The following is a 21,202-nucleotide window of genomic DNA, read 5'->3' on the forward strand; positions in this document are numbered from 1 at the left end:
CAAGTACGTGTTATTAACTATATTTTCAAAAGCTTTGGTTATAAACAATTATAGATATTTATTATTAGTGGCTAAATTCATGCATAAATCACTTTCACAATAATAACCAGAGCTCAAGACAAGGTTTAGACAATTTTCGTCACTTTTCACCTCACAGATTCACAGAGTCATTTAAAAAAATGCGGCACCCCCTAGATGTCTACCACACCCAAATGTCTCACTAACAGGCTGACCTACATGATTTTATTAATGGTGTTGGCTCCATCAAAGTGGTACCTCTGACCCCCCTCCGACCCAAACACTAAATAACACTGAGGCTAGCATAAAACTAACATATTGCATGCAGTTGTTTGGTAAGTCGATTGATTGTCCGTGACTGGTTCTACTTAAACTTCCTGTGTTTGTGAGCGTCTGTGGCTCACTAATCATTACGTAACTGAGTAGAGATGTTGTGCAATGTGTTATTAGTTTGACATCAGCCCAGAGGATGTGTGACGGCCCGTATCAACAAGGGGGATGTGTACCAGGTGGTATTACGCGAGGAAGGGCATCGTAAACACATGTACAACCACCTCATTGTGGGACCAGGTGGATTAGTCACGTATACATTCTCCTGGGCAGTTGAACCATTCCCCGTCCATGTCATGAAGGACATGTCTCGGAGAAGATCCTTTCATGTCACTGAGACGGTCAGCCTATGTGATTAAGAAGATCCTTTCGTCAGGGAGAAGATCTTCCTGTGTGAAGAAGAAGATCCTTTCATGTAAGGGTGAAGATCCACCTATGTGAGGAAGAACATTCTTTCATGTCAGGGAGAAGATCCATTCATGTAAAGAAGAAGATCATTTCGTGTGAGGCAGAAGATGCGACTATATGAAAACGAAGACCCTTTCATGTCAGGCAGAAGATCCACCAATGTGAAAAAATCCTGTCATGCCAGGGAGAAGATGCACCAACATGTGAATAGGATCCTTTTGTGTCAGGGAGAAAATACAACCACGTGAAGAAGATCCTTTTATGTCAAGGAGAACATCGCCCCATGACTTTCTTGCTGTCTATTGTCCTGGCTCTTTCGAGTGGGTTAGTGTGTGAGTGTGTCGGTGGGCGGGTGAGTGAGCGAGCGAGTTAGTGGGTGCATGTGTTGGTGTGTGCATGAGTTGGTGGGTCAGTATTGAGTAAGTGAGGATTTTCACCGTTTTCATCAATATCCCAGCACTTAATATCAGAGCGGGTCAGACCATAAATAGTAGACATGCACGTTTATTTATCTGATGTGTAGAGTGAACTCTTTACTCCCCCAGAGTACCAGTCTGACACGTTAAATATACATATGGAAATTAATTAAGCAACACCAAATTCAAAGACACATAAAAACTTAACAAAGTTTAACGAAGTAATTTTGATGATTGATTATTCAATTTTGATGTATTGACATACAGCATGAGCTTTTCATGGGTTGATATGACGCGCGTGAAGCTTGCACAGCGCACGTGCATTGCTTTAACCTCAACTTTCGAAAAATGCACTTTTTCCCTGGGGTGTTTACAAGCGCAGGTTGTCGATTGCATTCGGTTTTTCATTCATTTCAATGTCATGGCACGTAGGAAATTATCAGAGGCCACTCGTTGGCAAATAATCGGCATGAGGAATGCTGGTATGTCTCTAAGACAAATCGGGACTCAAATCGGACGACATCATTCCATAATTTCAAAACTTTTGAAAAAATACCGGGCCACTAATGAAGTTAAAGACCTGCCTAGACCAGGAAGACCCAGGAAGACCACAGTCCGGGAGGACAGAGCTTTACTGAGACTTGTACGGCGCAGGTCCTTCGACTCGAGCTCTCGGTTGAGACAGGAGTGGCTTCCAGGGAGACCCATCTCGAACAGGACTGTTCGGAATCGTCTGAAAGCTGCAGGATACCGGGCAAGGAGGCCAATCAAGCGACCCAGACTGTCTCCAGCCCATAAGGCAGCCCGACTGGCCTGGTGTAATGACCGTTTGCACTGGAACATTGCCTCTTGGAGGAAGGTCCATTTCTCAGATGAGAGCCGGTTCTTGCTGCACATGGTGGACGGTCGTACTCGGGTCTGGAGGCAGAGGAACACAGCAATGGCTCCACGGAACATCCAGGAGACTGTGGCCTTTGGGGAAGGTTCCGTTATGGTATGGGGGTGCATTTCCATGAACTGCAAGTTGGATATCATTACCATCCGTGGCAACCTTAACGGTGTTCGTTACCAACAGGAGGTTCTTGACAGGGCTGTGGTACCTCATTTTGAGAACCATCCTCTGGCAACGAGACCCATATTTATGGACGACAATGCTAGACCTCACAGGGCGCATGCTGTAAATGATTTTTTGCGGCAAAATGCAATTGACAGAATTCCATGGCCTGCCATGAGCCCTGACCTCAACCCCATTGAACATTTGTGGGACTTTATTGGCCGTCGTGTGAGGCAGAGAGACCCACCAGTCCATAATCTCAACGAATTGACGGCTGCCCTGCATGAGGAGTGGAACAGGATCCCCCAGAATCAGATCCGGAGACTCATCCAAGGAATGAGGAGGCGTCTGGAATCGGTGGTGCGTGCGCAGGGAGGACACACTAGATATTGATGAAAGTCGGTGTGCAGACTCTCAGATGACTGTTCTTTCTTTCCATGTGACATTTGTGTTAATACACCTGACAACAACGTCTGTGGATGAATAGTAAATTGTGTCCATTTTTTCATGAATTTAAGACAGTTTTAAGAATTTGGATTTCGTTGCAATAAAGCAAAGTCTTGATACTTTTTCCCTTTAAGTTGTTTGTCAGAGATCGTCTGTTGAATAAAAAAGTGTCAAACTATATCAACCCGGCATATTTTGATTGTCAGAACACTTCAAAGTTGCTCCAATAGAAAAAATTGGGGTGTTGCTTGATTAATTTCCAGGTGTATAGTTAATGGCAACTTTGGACAGAGTAGGTGAACATTCCGCAAGATGGATAATAATACCATTCCATCTATTATGTCATACAATTATGTCATAAAGGATAATATGCGACAGTGACACATGGATCAGCCTTGATATGCATCACTCAACTGTGACAAATCATTCTTCATTCGGCGTACAAAGATTAAATATTTCTCAGATACTTGAAGGTCTTTGCGTCCCGCGACCTAATTTAACAGTACATATATCATGACAGACGCTTCCCATGACAGTATGTCGGATGCAACGCTCGGCTGGAGATTTTAATGCTAACATTAATGACCTACTTAGAATATCTAAAATTCTTTGTTTAGGCAGGTGCGGCCAGATGTATTGTGGAGGGTTGTACAGTACTCAGGGTTCTTTTGGATGTTGCGGTATAACATTGTATCTTTCAGATCTTGACCACCGGCCACTTCCATAACAGGAGAGCATGGGTATCTTGATGGTTGGAGCATACGCCCAAGATTCGGGTGAGTGAGTGAGTTTAGTTTTACGCCGCACTCAGCAATCTTCCAGCTGTATGGCGGCGGTTTGTAAATAATCGAGTCTGTACCAGTGGTCAACAACAAGGGCATCCATCTGCGCAATTGGGAACCGATGACATGCGTCAGCCAACTCAGCGAGCCTGACCACCTGATCGCGTTAGTCGCCTCTTACAAGCATAGTCGCCTTTCATAGCAAGCATGGGTTGCTGACTGTTTTCCGATGCCTAAGCGCTGGCCGAGACTGGTGTGTTACGGTTTTCGTTAATATTGAAATCTTTCAAAACATATATCATTCATCACAATGCAAATTATGATAACTACAGGCACCTGAGTTAATACTGAAAAGAAGCCCCATTTACTAGGATCTCGTCTCCGATAAGAACAAAGTCATATTTTACAAGAGGAACTGTTAAAACAGTTATCGTACACTGTAGTGAAAGCTACACTCAGACTTACATGGGCTTTCATGGATATATTTGTTTCAGGGTCTGTATGACAGACTAAGCTTGGATACGAATCTGAGAACCCGTAGACATTTTGTTTCGCACTGGAGCATTACAGTCAGGGAAAGTGGGATTCAGGCCATATATCGTACAACCTGGTGATGACCCAAAATGGTCTTTGTAAGATTTGTTGATTTAAGAAATTGTTAGTTTATATCGGAATATTAGACTAAAAAGCTTTACTGAATTAACTTCACTGTAAATTTCACTGTATAATGGAATTTGCATACGGACGATCAGACAACAACAATCGCAGTAGATATCGGGATAAATGTTACATTATCAAGCAGGGACGCTGAAGTCTGAATTTCGTTTTTTAATTTTGTAATTACGAACACCTTGTAAGACAGCTGGTAATCATGAACTAACCTTTACAAAGAAGCCAAACTGTCAAAAGGATTAAACAATATGTCCACCAATCATATTGGTATATGTACTAACTATAAAATACCAAAAGGGAGTAACCTTTAGAAGAGAATCCATTTAGAATGATTGGAAAAGTCCAAAAGCAAGTAACACACAATGTCCCCAGGGCCATTGTTAGTAACATCACAAGTAATATAAACTGAAACATAGGTAAAACCTTCAACCTTTGGACAATAAGCTAACAGAGCTACTGAGTGAATGAGTGAGTGAGTATATCTTTAAACAGCTTTTATCAACCCAGATCTTCAGCATTACAGGCGGCCGCTTTAATCACTATGCGCCCCCAACCCCCACGTTAGTACAAACGTATTTCCCCAATACCTTATCACAAGATATACGTCTAAAACATATTCTACCATGACATTTAAGTTTGTTCATTTCGGAAAAAAAATTGGAAGAAGACAATTTTCAACAACCACTTCTGAGAGCCGGTTCACTGCTGTCCTCGAATAGTTTGCACTCATTAATCCTTACAAAGGTAAACAAACATGTCGTCTGCAACTGTTACGTTTGACCGCGGCAAATTCTGTGGTGTGTTTGGATCGAAAACGGGGCAAATGTGACGTAATAGTGCAAAATTATTGACTGACTGTCAAATCTGATCGACCTATGACCTGAAACTATTCAAAGATGTCTGTGACCGACGAGTATGGATCATTTTTTCCGCATGCGACGAAAGAGTGACAGTGCTGCTTGTGTTCATGTGACTAGCTTGGGATTGCTTGCATTTGAAACATTGTTTTCATCATTTGGGACTGGTTTGTGACCAAGTTGTTTTCCGGGTGTACGAACATTGATCACCAACAGTGGCAGCCGTGCGGGGACGGTGATAGAGTCAACTATCGACATGTTTGTTTTGATCGACGCAGTATCACATCATGAGTATGAGGCGCACACATTTTGTGTTTCACATGACCGTCATCTTGTGAATTTCTTATGATTCTAATCGGAAACAAATATACCACTTACCAGACAGGCAAATATTTACTAACGATTTCTGCACATTTTGTATAGGTAGCAATGAAATTTTAAGGCTTTCTGATTTGCATGTTAGGTATTTTTTGTGTTTGGGGCTGTGTACTGTAATAGAGTTTAAATATCTTAATTATAGAAGGTAATATGATAGGGAGCTTTCCGAACAATTGTCATCGTATAGTCTTGATTCGTCGACGTCAGTATTTGGCAGTTTTGTACACGGGCAGCTTCAGAACACGGTAGATTCAACATCTAAAACATCACACAATCACCGCTTCTTCGATGTCTGATCTTTTCAAAATTGACAACAGTCAGGTTGTCATAAATAACTACTTTCGGAATTAAGAAAAGCACTAACACGGATCCAGGACAGCCATGTTTCGAAAATGGCAAGTACCAATGACGTCAGAATGTCAAAGGTCAAACCAAAATATATTTTTGAAGTTAGAGGGGTGTTCCTTACGACATAAGTCATTCCATTAAAGTTGCCATAACATAAGAAGCAGAGTGTCAGAACAGATGTTACAACTTGCAATGTATTATGAAGGAAACGTAAAGTTAAAACACTTGACACCATATACATTGTTTCTTTTTCCTGTTTCACCCCGAGTATGGGCGAAACCATTTTGAAGGCTCTATCCGAAGTGCAACCAAAACACTACACAAAGTTATTTAAAACCCTTTTTGTTCATGGTGCATATATCATGGTAGAATGGAGATAATCCTGTTATGTGTAAATTTTGGACGTGATTAAAGTTGGTTGAACGCATTTAAAACCGAACGTGTCATTAGTGTTCAACCAACTATAATCACTTCCAAAATGTAAACACAATAGGATTATCTCCTAAGTAAACCCTCAAAAACATTATGTCACCTTACGCCATGCAGGCCATATGCTTTCATACAGACCCTGAAGGAAATATATCCAAGAAAGCCCACACACGTCTGGAAAATGTGGCAAGTCTAGGTCTGATAAAGAAGAAAGTCTCGGGCCTCCTTTACACGCACGCACGCACGCACGCACGCACGCACGCAGGCAGGCAGACAGACAGACAGATATATAGATAGATAGATAGATAGGTAGATAGATATTGGAAGTCGTGCCCTCCACGTTTACAAACAAAGAAGGTATGCTTTAATGTATTACCGGTCAAGTACAAAATGACCACAAATTTCTGGAATCAAACTCGCTGTCTACGAAAACCAGTGTCTAACAAGGGCGCAGCTCGGGCTGCGTGAAGCAAGTCTAGATTCCCCAAGGTTCCGAATCCCCGGGCTTACATGAATGCCTTTTCTGAGTTTCTTAACTGAGTTATTTGTTTCTCTCCAAATAGAGTCTGGACCAGACAATCCAGTGATCAATAGTATGAGCATCGACCTACATTATTGGGATTAGATGACATGTGTCCACTAAGTCAGCAAGCTTGACCACCCGATCCCGTTAGATGCTTCTTACGACAAGCATAACTTGAAGACCAATTGAAGATCTTCACGGGTATTAAAGCATTCGCCTTCTGATGGCAGTGTTTCAGGAGCGTGTTAAATTCTTCCTCATCACATCCTTGTAATCCTTTCCTCTCTGGATGTTCCAGATGACAGGCTCGAACTCAGTCATTAATGATGAAATATGGAGTGCGTATCATATCAAGCACAGGGGTTGTTTCACGAACACGCTCATTGAGAACAGTGTAGGCAAAGCCATTTGTCTGATGAGCTGATACAAACCTAAACAAATCTCTCATGCAACAATAATATGGTCAAACGATACCTTCAACAACAGGAAGCAAGTGAATAAAGCTTTCATTCCATAGCTAACAAATGTGGAATGCTGAATTTGAACTTGCACTCTCTATCCTATCCTGAATCCTACGAAAATCGATACAGTGTATCTGTACGTTATTTCAACTATACTCGCGCTTCCCGCAGAGTGACTATTCGTTCTCAGGGACACTGCTTTATTCGATTAGGAATTATTTAAACTGGTTCTGCGCTGTACCGATTTTAAGAACCATGGACGTTGATTCGCTATGTCAAAAATAGTAATCAAATTATTCTCGTATTTGTTCTGTTGCAGTTATTTCTATATTTGCAGTATTAATTCGAGACCTCGAGAGCGAATGTGCTTCGTTAAGAAGTTGTATATCCATAAAAAAGGAGTCCTCATCCTTCATAAACACATGTCGTAGTATGGTCAAAAACACATGTCGTAGTATTGTACAAGAGATTCTGATGTAACAGGTGTTGTCGTGGATGTGGAAAGGTTTATTGCAATGACGAAAATGACAGATCCACGACTATCATGCTGAATTCAACTCAGGATGTACTAAAGTCAGTAAAGTTTAACGATTAAAGCGAGAGATAGTGTGATGACTGGACCTGATTCCATGCATGTTGTGACATCAAGCAAATAACATTGGAACACAGTCACGAATTTCCACATGTATGTAAGTACTGCGTCTTCCATTTCAACATAAGCTGGTTGTTACACCATGTGATGAAATACATCCATGTACTCTCAACTTAACTTCCGCCGTTTCCCCCAGTGTCAAGCAGAGATAATCACGCCTCTTACAACTCAAATTCACCAAAATATTCTTGTGTCCTCACTGGCCAAGTGCATCCGATCATTGTCATGAAGATGTACCATGGTCAGCAACACAGAGCTGGGCAGTGGTCCTAGCATTGTGATGATGACCTATAGCATGGTCCTATATGCAAGCTCTTAAAGATCAGAGCGCATTGTTTGTTATGTAAGCGTTCAGCGTACTCATATCACGTTAGCATGGTCAGTCAAATGTCACATGTTGGTGCAAGATAGATTAACGCGAAGTCTCATAAATAAACTTATATTTTAGAAAACAAACAACAATAACAACAACAACAGACGACTATGGAATCCTAGAAGGGATATTGTCACCATGTCGCCCCCTCAAAAGCCAGCAAAAAGATATTATATTAAATTTTGTTTTATCTTTTTCAACTGGAATCTTTCCAACATTTTTAATCTGTATTAACGTTAGGGAATCTCCAATGATTCAACATGTTACGATAACTTAGAGTTTCACTGGTATTTCAACCCTTTGCAACACTTAGGAATGGAAAATTCTGCTCCAACGAACTGATTTTGGCGAAACAGTGTGAAATTGTTACAGTCTATTCCATTTTGTTTTTAGTGGTTTCACGTTAACAAAATGGGCCTGCAGATTTCGTTTACACAGTGGCGAGAACGATTCTGTGTGTTGCACAACGAGTTACTTTCACTTTAACGGAAACAGTTTAGTTTCAAAATTCCTGCCCCAAATCTTGAGGTGTTCTGCACAGGTTTGAGGGCCCATGTACAGTTAACCTCATATATGCACATTGAGATTAATTTTTCAGCGAAATGTTCGAGTGAGTGAATTTGATTTTGTGACAAGCTTGAATTCAATACCACTCCGGCAGTATTATTGCAATGGGAAATTGATATCGTCACTGTCAACCTGATTATGAGAGTTAGGGGGCAATGTGTGGGCTTACATACGTTTCGAACCGCACAGCAAACTGTTATGTGTATAGAAATGACTTCCCATTTGACAGTTTTGTTTGATTGCAGTTTAAAGCCGACCTCAGCAATACTCCAGCTACACGGCGTCGTTCTGACCCTGGCCTAGGCAATCCAGTGATCTACTGCATGAGCATTAATATACGTAATTGGGTCAAAGATGTATATCCAGCACACAAAGATCTGATTTAGTGGTGGTTCAGGGGAATGTGACAGCAAAACGCTACATCAACGAAGTTCTTCCGACTATGGACCAACAGGGGCAGATGTTCCAGCATGGCATCGCTACTTCACGTACAACACGCGTCATTATACACCTTGCCAGTTCGAACGTTGGTGTCTTGCTATGACCTTCACGATCGCCAGATCTAGGGCACCTATGGGATGAACTCGACCGACATGTTCGTCAGTGTCCAGAAACTTCGATCCACTACTGGCCATCGCATTGCAAGAAAAGTGATGAAGAATTCTACAAGAGCGACTCCGTCGACTTATGCAGTCTGTGCCAATGGTAACCACACAAATTAGTGACTTTGATTCAAGTAAACAGAAACACAACAATAAATGGTGCTGTTGTGTTGGATAAAATTCTTTGTCTCTAGATCTGTGAACTTTCACAATAATGAATGAAAAATTTTTTCTTAAACTAAAGCAGTGAAGTCTTCTAAAATAGCTTATGCGTTTCTTTTTTTTTTGAAGAGTGTACATGGCCATGTCTTGCGATCGCACATTACTCATCCTGTGAATGTGCACACGTGTACACTCATACACATTACTGTAATGGTTTGTGGTACATACACAAATATCTCAATCTCATCAACGTGATGTTAGGGGGGCTACTGCACTGATGTATATTTGCACTGAAGTATTTCATCACAACTGTAGTACCTATGTGCATCCATAAAGCACCCACAGTAATATTATCAGAAATTGCTCGAAGCAATGAATATCAACGCAGCCTGGTGACCTCATTTTCCGCGGAATACTGGTCTTTATCTATTGTTTTAAGTGGAGAGAGCCCCAGGGAGTAATGGGTACACATGATAATGTACGAAAACATATTCATCTGAACGTACGATGTCATGTTACGCGTTGTTGAATCAGCACTACCCTGTTACAGATGTAGTTCTCACGATCTTCCTTTAGAAAAAGGCAGACGTTAGGAAATCAGTGGAAAACCGATTGTGTAATATTGTCCTTATCAGGAGGCAGAAGAGGAATACCATTCCTTGCGTGTTGTAAATTCCATGCAAATACCAGAAAAAGTCTTCTATATAAAATGAACTAGGTGGGAGAACTGTAGTCAGTACTCAGTCCTTGAAGATGGAGAGCACTATTTCATGTATTGTTTTAAATATTCAGATGGAAGGTGCTACTTATTTAAGCCCCTTTCATCTCAAAATAACAAATTTCAACGTCTTACTGCAACCGAAACATTTATCATAATGTTTGAAAATAGTCAACCAAATAGTATAGAAATAATTTGTTATGAGACTTCTTGATTGTGATAGGCCATCATTATTACACAAGTCATTATATCTTGTTACTGTAATTTGTTATATACCTTGCGTATATAGAATCTAGGGTCTAACTGTTATGTACCTTTTATGTTTATATTTGTAGTTTATAGAATATTGCCTCTGTTCCTTAATGGAATGCTATCCAATTAATATCTTATCTCTAACCTCTAGAATAGACAAAATCTATACCGTAATGTCATCGCAAATTCAAACACAATATCTTGCACTCACTAAGTTTGAACTTTGAATTTTCTGTTTATCTTCCATGTTTCCATTTTCCATGGATTTGTAATTTCATATGTGTTTTTGTATCAAAACATCGCATCCAAACGCACCCACCCTGCATAAGGCCTATTTAAAGGCATGATTTTGTTTTTGCGTATGCATTGTCACCGAAAGCAAAATGTGCATGAAATGCACGTGAAAAGTGGGATGCACATCGCGTCGCTGATGGGTATAAAAGGTCGACCATTGTCTCTCCTTCATTCACCTTTTCCGCCACTTTCAACGTGAATGAAAATGCCGAGACTAAGCCGTGCAAACCGAAACATCGCCATAGGACTTCTTCAAGCAGGACAATCCCAGCATACCGTTGCCCGCTGTATGGGAGTCCATCAGAGCACATTTTCTCGTCTCTGGGAGAGATGGCACCAACAGAACTCCGTCGAAGATAGGCCAGGGAGCGGACGTCCTAGAGTGACCAACAGAGCCCAAGATCGGTACATTCGGGTACATCACTAACGTCATCGTACTGCTACAGCAACCAGTACCGCCATGAACATACCCGGATTACGCCGAGTTTCTGCTTAGACCGTCAGGATCAGTCTTCGAGAAGCAGGGCTAAGAGCACGAAGACCCTATTTCGGCCCTATTTTGGTCCTACGTCACCGTCATCGACAACGTCGAGTACAGTGGTGTAAGAATGTGCAGAACTGGACCTTGGCTAACTGGCGTCGGATCTGGTTCAGCGATGAGTCGAGATTTCTGTTGGAACGATGCTATGGAAGGATGAGGGCTTATAGACGCTGCCATGAACGTTTATGAACGTTGTCCCCTAGATGGGCAGATTCGGGAGGGGGAGTGTGATGATGTGGGGAACCACATCCTGCACTGGAAAAAGTGATTTGGTGATGGTCCAAGACAATCTGACCGCTCAACACTACTGTACTGAAATCCTTCTTCCTATTCTCAACCGCCAGAGGGAGCTGTTCTAACAGGATAATGCCAGACCGCACACGGCACGTGTCACAACAGATTTCTTCACTAATGAGAACATCAATGTGTTGCCATGGCCATCCAGGTCACCAGACTTGAACTCAATAAAGCATCTCCGGGATGTTCTCAACAGACGTATACGACAGCGTAACCCACAGCCGCAGACACTCGGACAACTTGCCACAGCTCCACGGGCAGAGTGGACTGCCATTCCACAAAATCAGGTCCAGAGACTCGATCCATGCCGAGACGATGTCGTGAAGTCCTAGACGTTCATGGGGATCACAACAGATACTGAATTCAACGCCACCTATCGCCTCAGTGTGACTACCTATTGGACATTTTCTTGTCCGTGCATAAGACGGATATTTCAACGTTCCCTATGCAGACTTTCATTGAATTGTGTCCATTATTAAGAACAATATTGTGTATTCAATTGATTTATATAAAAATAGCTTAAATACTATATATGCGTTTCTTTTTGAGTGAGTATATGTATACCATGCAATGAATATCAGATCCTCTTAATTACTGACATAATGTTATTTACGATATATTTATTTCAATTGCACCTTTTGCTAATCTGCGTAAAAATGCACCACACTCTTATGGCGATTTCCCTGAAATAACGATATGGAGTATAAGGCCATCTTCATGCTCATTCTAAAGGAGTGTTCATTCTTTTAGCTGAGTAGATATTGTTCTGTTCAAGAAAGACGTATCAGTCCTTGACTATTCAAGGAGGCATTACCTTAGTTTAGCTCTTTTGATGAAGGTATGTCATGTGATGCTACAGACGAGAGATCTATGATCTGATGGTAGAGGTTAGAGATGTGCCGGTGTCCTGTCCCGAGCCTTCATCATGATATATATGCAGAGAAGCACTGCTGGAGAGCACATCAGCAATCTGTACCGCGTTACTACCTTTTTTCACAGTGCACATGATTTTCCCTGCTGCCTAGGCCTCCATGCAATGCTAAAGCTCTACATGAAGCAAGTCCAGATTCCCGCTGATTCAGGTTCTGAATTTCCCATCTGACTGCGATTCCGTTTCAGTTTATTTGGGTTTATTTGTTAATGTTAAAATTATACATCTTCAGGGACTACGCGTTTGTTTATGTCATTAAATACGACGCTACGGTATTGATTCTCATACAGCTGAGCGTGTGTATTAACTAACTACAATGACCATTGTTTGCAACAGTTGGGTTTCGTTCAGTTCATTCAGGACGAGTCGTAGACAGGTAACGCATGCGGATAGTTTATACCTTGTACACGGTATATTAAATAATTATAATATGTTTATGCACCCGTGACGACTTTTGTTATATCATAACATTGCAGAGCTGGATTGTATGCATAATTTTATAACATACTTTGAGGCACAGATACTTATCATTGTAAACCACGTCACCGTGTTCTGTAACTGATTGGTTGAAAAACATAAGGAAATGGTATTCGAAATGGGAAATGTCAAAGACTAGTACTATTCGCTGCGTATTGACTAGTAGAAATATCGAACACAATTGTTTGGTAGCGTCAACAGCAGTGGAGATGTCATTCAAATCGGAATGACGTCACTAAGGAACCGGTTAAAACAGCCAGCTGATGACACTTCACTGCTGTGCCCGTACTCAATGTAAATGAGTGCAGACACTAAACCACATATGGGCTTTTGGATTTACCCTTGTGTTTACAATGTCTTGTATACAGACAACAGGGATAGTGATTGGGTGTGTACTGACAACATCAACAGTGGATGAATGGGTACTGACAACAGGGACAGTGGATGAGTCTGTACCGACAACGACAGTTTGTACAGACAACAGGGACAGTGGATGAGTCTGTACCGACAACGACAGTTTGTACAGACAACAGGGACAGGTGATGGATGGGTACTGACAAGAGAGACACTGGGTGAATGGGTACTGACAAGAGAGATAGTGGGTGAGTGGGTACTGACAACATCAACAGTGGATGAATGGGTACTGACAACAGGGACAGTGGATGAGTCTGTACCGACAACGACAGTTTGTACAGACAACAGGGACAGTGGATGAGTCTGTACCGACAACGACAGTTTGTACAGACAACAGGGACAGGTGATGGATGGGTACTGACAAGAGAGATAGTGGGTGAATGGGTACTGACAAGAGAGATAGTGGGTGAGTGGGTACTGACAAGCGAGATAGTGGGTGAGTGGGTACTGACAAGCGAGATAGTGGGTGAGTGGGTACTGACAAGCGAGATAGTGGGTGAGTGGGTACTGACAAGCGAGATAGTGGGTGAGTGGGTACTGACAAGAGAGGTAATGCGTGAGTGAGTGACACTGTCATGATGAACAATGGTTAAGTTCTACTGATATCTTGGACTGTGAATGGACGGGGGGACACTGACAGCAAGGACAGTGGGTAGGTTTGGTAATGTCAACAGGGACGGTGGATTAGTGGGTACTGAAATGATGGATGATGGGTGGATGGGTATTGATATGGTGGACAGAGGGGTCGTGGGTACTGAGAGTAAGGTGAGTGGATTGTGTGTGTTGAGTAGGTTCTGGAGAGTGGGTTGAGCGGCTACTGACCCCATGGAGAGCACTGATACCTGAAGGACAGTGGATGGGTGAGTGTTGAGTGTTTTTTTGGGGTTTTTTTTTGAGTGGGTACTGAGAACGAGAACAGTGAGGTGTGTGGGTGTTGAGAGCAAGGAGAGTGGGTTGAGTGGGTACTGAGAACGAGGACAGTGAGGTGGGTGGATACTGACAGGAAGGAAAATGGGTTGAGCGGGTACTGACCCCATGGAGAGTAACTTGAGTACTGATACACGAAGGACAGTGGATGGGTGAGTGTTGAGTGTTTTTTGGGTTTTTTGACTGGGTACTCAGCACGAGGACAGTGAGCTGTGTGGGTGTTGAGAGCAAGGAGAGTGGGTTCAGTGGGTACTGAGAACGAGGACAGCGAGCTGGGTGGGTACTCACAGGACGGAAAGTGAGTTGAGCAGGCACTGACAGTATATACAGTGCATTAGTGAGTATGGAGGGGAGTGACCGAATCGGTACTGATTACACGACTGTAGAAGCCTGTCATTATTCTAGGGTTGTGATACAGAAGCGCACGTAATATACCAAGGACCATTGTTGATGCACCGCTGTTCTTGAAAATGGCCTTTCCCGTCCAATTTTATGAACTCTTCATGAGTCTCCGCGATGAGTCGAAACAACTAATAACGATATATCCACTTGTTCTTTGATATAGCTTTATGGATACATCTGAACAGTATCTATGGAAATAGTCAACTTTAATACAGGGCCCCATCAGGGTTTGGAGGCGACGATAACAATAGCTTGAAAAAATGGTATATTTATTTGGTGACCGTGTACAGGACTAACATTATAATCTCACAGTCAAAGCTCTAGGAGACATTTGGTGCAGTTTATATTGTATACTAATACCGTACATAATAAGAATTGAAATGTTCCCTAATGTGTATTTCTGGTTAATATGATGTAAGATTTTGACACAAAACGCTGTTTGTATTTTATACGTTGATATAGATAAACATACCGTTATGTTTGCACATTCAGCTAGTTTGATCTTTATTTCAGTTTTGCCGAAAACATATAGATGTACGGATAGGTTGATGCAGTTGTGAACTTGAGATGTCGGTGAAGGCAACGAAGAGGTAACATATTTAAATATCGCATCGAAATCAAATAATGTCATGAAATAAAATAAAGACGATCACCGTGAGTGTGTGCACGAGTGCGTTTCTTGTTTAACGTCCTATTCAGCAATTCCAGCTAAACTGACTACGGTCGGTAAATGATTGTGTTTGGACCACTCGTTACAGTGACTGACATCATAAGACATGGGCTACTGAAGATCCCCACGACTCAGAGTTTACAAAGGAGATAGTCAAACTGGATATATAATATGCATTTAGATGAGCTTCTTTGAACGGCAACTATAAGATGTTGCATGGCATAATACGGTAATCCTACGGAGGCGGTAGTAGTTCATAATATCAACCCTTAGTTTGCTTTGTACTGACGCAAGCACTCACAACACTTAACAGTGCGGCGTTAAAAATGAAAACCAAAACGGAAAACCTAAACAGGTTCTTAAAGGTCACATGCAACCAAAACATCAAACATAATTAAAACACATTTGTCACTTATTCATGACATATAATATACATTGCTGCTTTAAAAAAAACCAAATAAACAAAATTATAAGCCTGCAATCGCGATTCAAAAGTGCAATATTTTGTACTTGGGCTTACTTCCCCCGAAACGAAGCCCTCGGGAGACCGAACCCAGTCATAGCGGGTGGATATGCACTCAAGTGTAACGACGGCTTCCGATTGGCTGTTTCATTTGCTGATATGCTGAGGGTTTATTGTGTGTACAGAAAGATGATCTGTTTGATGGGCATGTTAGAAGTATAGCCAGTCACCAGAAAGTAAGATTCTTTATGGATAACAACTTCTTTTTGTGTACTTGATGCGTCGTTTCAGTATGGATTCATATACTGTTGTCAAACAAAATCATATACACTAAAAGAAGTCGTTATCCATGAAGAATGTATATAGAGATGTCGGGTTTGGAAAATACATGTTCTCTGAATTTTCGTTCGATCCAATCAAAAATTATCTCAGCAGAGATGGTGAACTGGAAACTGTCGTTCGTCCAAGTACAAAGCAGGACTTGAAGCTGACAAGAGTTTGCACCAGTTTCCGTCAGATCCAGTCATCCGAAAAAAGTGAATGTAGTTTCTTTGCAACCCACAGACATAAAAACAAGTCATGTGTATTACACGTGCCTAGTTACATTATGTGGCTGACACGGGACTCGGGTGCACGAGTCATAAATCATCTTATTTTCTTTATGTCGTATAGTCTGATAGGTGTTAAGTTCAAATTGCACGTGGTCAATGATTGAAGCTGTGTATTGCATGTTGTCTTAGCAGACGGGCAGGCAGACATATAGGCGTGAATAATCCAGACACTGAGCTTTCTCTGTGACAGAGACTGCTTACCACAATCAACATGTTTTTTTACGTAACGAGTACATTATTTACTTGTTTGTGTACACAACCAACATTAGACTACTGCGCACAACCTCAGACGCTGGGCATGCATACTGTTTCAAGCTCCGCGAACCTATTCACTGCGCATGCGTTATGGACGCAGCGCAGCACAGCTATTGAAACCAGTTTTCCCCCCAGCGCTGGGGGGAATTTAGTGAAACGTTTGAACTCCGATTTCGCGGGCTTTTTTTTCATCGCGATTTTTTCAACTTTATAGGTTGAATTGGCATTTTTTATGATTTGTTTCGGTAAGTGCATACCGAAAGGTACCAGAATCTGCAAAGTTGTGTTTTACGTTGCATGTGACCTTTAAGTGACTCATATGCCTATTTGCTGTCTTCATTAACTCGGTGTCCAGTGATCTGGGATAGAATAGGTCTTCAACAACCATGCTTACCATAAAAGGAACCCGTGCTCGTCGTAAGGTCGTAACAGACAACTGGCTGGATCGGGTGGTCAGGCTTGCTGACATGGTTGAGACACGTCATCAGTTCCCAATTGTGCAGATCGATGCTCATGCTGCTGATCACTGGACTGTCTGATCCTGACTCGATTATTTACAGACTGTCGCCATATAGCTGGAATATCGCTGAGTGCGGCGTAAAACTTAACACGCTCACTCAAAAACGTGGTTGAGCATCCCGTGTACAAAGGATGAACACATTGTCAAGTAGGTTTTGTAATTATCTGCTGGTATTATGTGTTTTATTATTATGCGTTTATTATTATCAGGAATTAGACACGTGTGTGCAATTATTCGTTATAGGGTCTTGCACGCCGTGACGTTAGGCGTCATGCGAATGCTCAAACTGTTCCTCATCGCTGTTTATGTTTCTCGCTGTCGACCCAGGCAGCTGTTATCACAACTAGTTTCACAAGCGATGTGCTAAATGGTATACAGTATGTCGTAGTGTTCATAATTATTTGCGTCCTTGCGACTATGTAACCCAACAGTTGCCAGACATTTACGACAATGCTACCGCAGTGTAATACGTGAATTACATCTTGTTCAGCTTCATCTCAGCTACTCTGTAGATGCAAGACCAGGGAGCTCAAATGGCTAACGTCAGGCAGAGTTAAATAATGGGTGGCACAGAAAGTTATAATTAATGATGTGTTCTTGCGAAGCATGGGTACATGGCTTCGTTAGAGTCCTTAGCGGGAAAACAACACTTCTGAAAAAAACCCAGTCTTTTTATGTTTTAATTGAATTGTTCATACAGTCGTTTGGTTTACTAACTTTACAAATAACAAACGCCACTCGTCAGTTAATTTCGCATTTCGATTCACTCTCGCTATCACTCTATACAGCCAGCTCAACCAACACCATCACTTCTGTTTTTCGCTGCCTAAAAGCCCGAATCGGAAACATTAAACCATCAGTAGCTTCTTCTTAAAGAATTTAGGACATTGCCAACAATTTCTCGACAGTGAGATGTCAAACGGCGACCTGGTCTCTGCTGTTTGGGCATGCTGACAATCAAGTTACAACGGTGCACTCCGTCACAATAACTGACCCAACCAGCCGTGACACGGTCACCCAGTGTATTAGTATTCACTTGATCAGCTTAATATTGTTTTACGCCGGTTTCGGCAATATTTCCGCAATATGACAGCGGAGGACACCGAAAAAAGACTTCACGATTTAACCAGTGAGCTGCAGGTTATGCCGAACAAGCTGTAGCTATAATCCGTATATTTTATTGTGACACAAAGGACAACATTTATATTTACATCCATTGTAAACGTGACCAGGGAGTAACGCATCTCTATTTTGTATCTCAGAAATACAACTTAAGAAGTTTAGCACGCGTTTATGAGTTGTAGATTCAGTCACGCTCGTTCTTACTGACACCCATTCTTATAGTGCACAAATGTATGATCGGGACGCGATCAAATTAAAATCTTTTTTTTATATATTTTGAGTTTATTACCAAAATATACCGAGGCGAACACAGCCTTGTATAAAGAAGCATTTACTTGTTGATCGCCAAGTTCTTATTTCAATTAATCGTACAATATCTATATCTTTGTTGTGTAAGATCTGACTAGCGCACCTAATTTCCATGTTCCTACTGCCCGCTACAATGGTGGGCATTTTTGGATATGACACTGTCTACGTCTTTGAGGTTGTGAGATATGGGTTATCTTTATCTGATACGGGTTGTGATGTACTCTTCACCTTTGCACCTTCCACACCTCTGGAATACAGGACAGTCTGTAAGATATTTACACTGCTATCTACCTAAATATGAACGGTTCTAGACATGATACACACTAATACGATTCTGTTCAAGTTCTGTAATTATATGCTGTAACCAATAAATCAAACATCATTGCTCCTGTTATAGGTATCATATATATCAGACACTTTAGACAAGCTTAAATGCATATACATTGTTCGAATGTGATTTGTGCATATTGCTGTTTATAACGGATCAGATCTTCACAATCTATCAAGCATGTTAAAACACCATTGCCTTTCATTCTTCAGTGTAGCCTTGGTTTTTCTATCTCAGTCCCCCGGGGAGTAAACGGATCTGACCACGTCATCTACTGAGTACCCACTCATTGCTCTTTCAAAAGAGGTACTAGTATTTGGCTTGCTAAGGGGACACCGTGTGGTTGTGTATCAGGTAGAATTAAAAGTCATGATAGTAATATAGAACTACCACAATTCATCACTACATTCATCTTATCTGTACAGAGGTTCCCTGTCAACAATACACACACTAACAACAGTGTCAGCGGAAATTGTTACAGATAACTGATACAGGTAGGCCGCAATGTTGGACGATGTTGAACATTCTCGGCAATGCTGCATTATCACAGATCTGGATCACCCTGTTTCTTGCTGACGCAATTGTCTTCTTTATATATTATATATAGTACATACTAGCCACATAAAGAAACTTTACATTGTCAAGATATTATCCCAGTTGATAAGTACGATAACAATGTCATAGGTACATATAAACTTCAATGGAGCGATCATGAGACCAAAACAAGTCGGGATAATTTCAGTTGAAAAGTCAGTCACACTGACGTCACGAATCCACAAGCGGGACAGGGGTCAAACGACCATGTCACAAGCTCAGTAACGGGTATGTCCACCATCGACACTAAGAACAGTAGCGCATCGACGAGGCATAGAGCTTATCAAACGTGCAAGGAAGGCTTGCGCATGCTAGCTACATGTTTAAGTAAACTGCACACATGCAGTTAAATATGAATGCATTGTAGAACTAATATTGAAAATGTAATTGATTCGACAACATGTATCAGCTATTAACCACCAGGACCTAAATCAAACTTGTTAACGTTAGGTTATAGACGGGCATGTAGAAGCTGGTGTATCTGTCAGTTGCCATGCAACACAGTTTGCCTTATACAAGTAACGTTATGACAGACTTTATTCAGAAGTTAAGGCCTCATGGCCCAGAGTACATCAGAAAAGCTTTAATATGTCAATACAGTGCGGTTGTATAGTATACTTATTTAAATACTTGGGTCTCTTTAAAAATATAGCAATATTGTTTTTATCAATGATAGATCTTTACATGCTAACAGCTTATAGAATTTCATCCTTGATGGGTTATTGGTATAAGAGGGAGGTACGTACAATTTCCTTAGAAACTCGTAACATGGACAGATAAGAATAATATGGTATTCATCATGCATCTCATGTAAGCATGATATCAGGTTATATCACTTTTGTTATCATTGCTCAATTTTCTGTGCTTCTGGACTTTGAGATTATGAGACTGACATCTTATTTTAGCAAACAGACTTAATAAAACTTTGGGTAAAATATCTGAAGAAATATATGATTCAGCTTCAAACACAATTCTGGCTACCATTTTCATCCTGTTGCTTTAGCAGTTGATAGCACGCTGCTGGATATCGTGAAGGGTGTAGACGAATTAACCGACACCAATATCTAATACAATTAAAATAGTATCTAACACACAGGTTCTATCTGCCAGTATCCGCTAAAACAGCTATAGTATAAGATTTCGTGCTGACTGATAAACATTTCTTAATGACAAGTAACGTTACATTAACTGTGGAGTCTTTGAATGGCATTTAGAAGTGATGCACATAAAGGCAAGATTTTTGTGGATGTCATCTTCCCTACTGCGATGAACACAATCATTATACACCGCTTGCTTGATAACAGTGTTAGCAACTACATTGAAACGTCTCTCATATTTATGTTAAAGACGACATCCATTGAACTCTTCTCGCCGTTCAGCACGCCAGCTTTTAAATGTCACTCAAAGAAGCTAACCCATTCTCGTCGTTTTAACACATGCAAAAGAAACGATGATTATATCACAGTTTTTATATTTTCAAGTCGAAAATGTAATGACAGTTCGGAAATATAACACTGACAGTTAGTCTGTACTAACTATAAACTTCCACTTGCTTCTCTTTCTAAACATATGATATTATCTAAAAGGTTTTGAAAAAG

This window comes from Haliotis asinina, chromosome 6 (assembly GCF_037392515.1).
Source record: "Haliotis asinina isolate JCU_RB_2024 chromosome 6, JCU_Hal_asi_v2, whole genome shotgun sequence".
NCBI lineage: Eukaryota > Metazoa > Mollusca > Gastropoda > Lepetellida > Haliotidae > Haliotis > Haliotis asinina.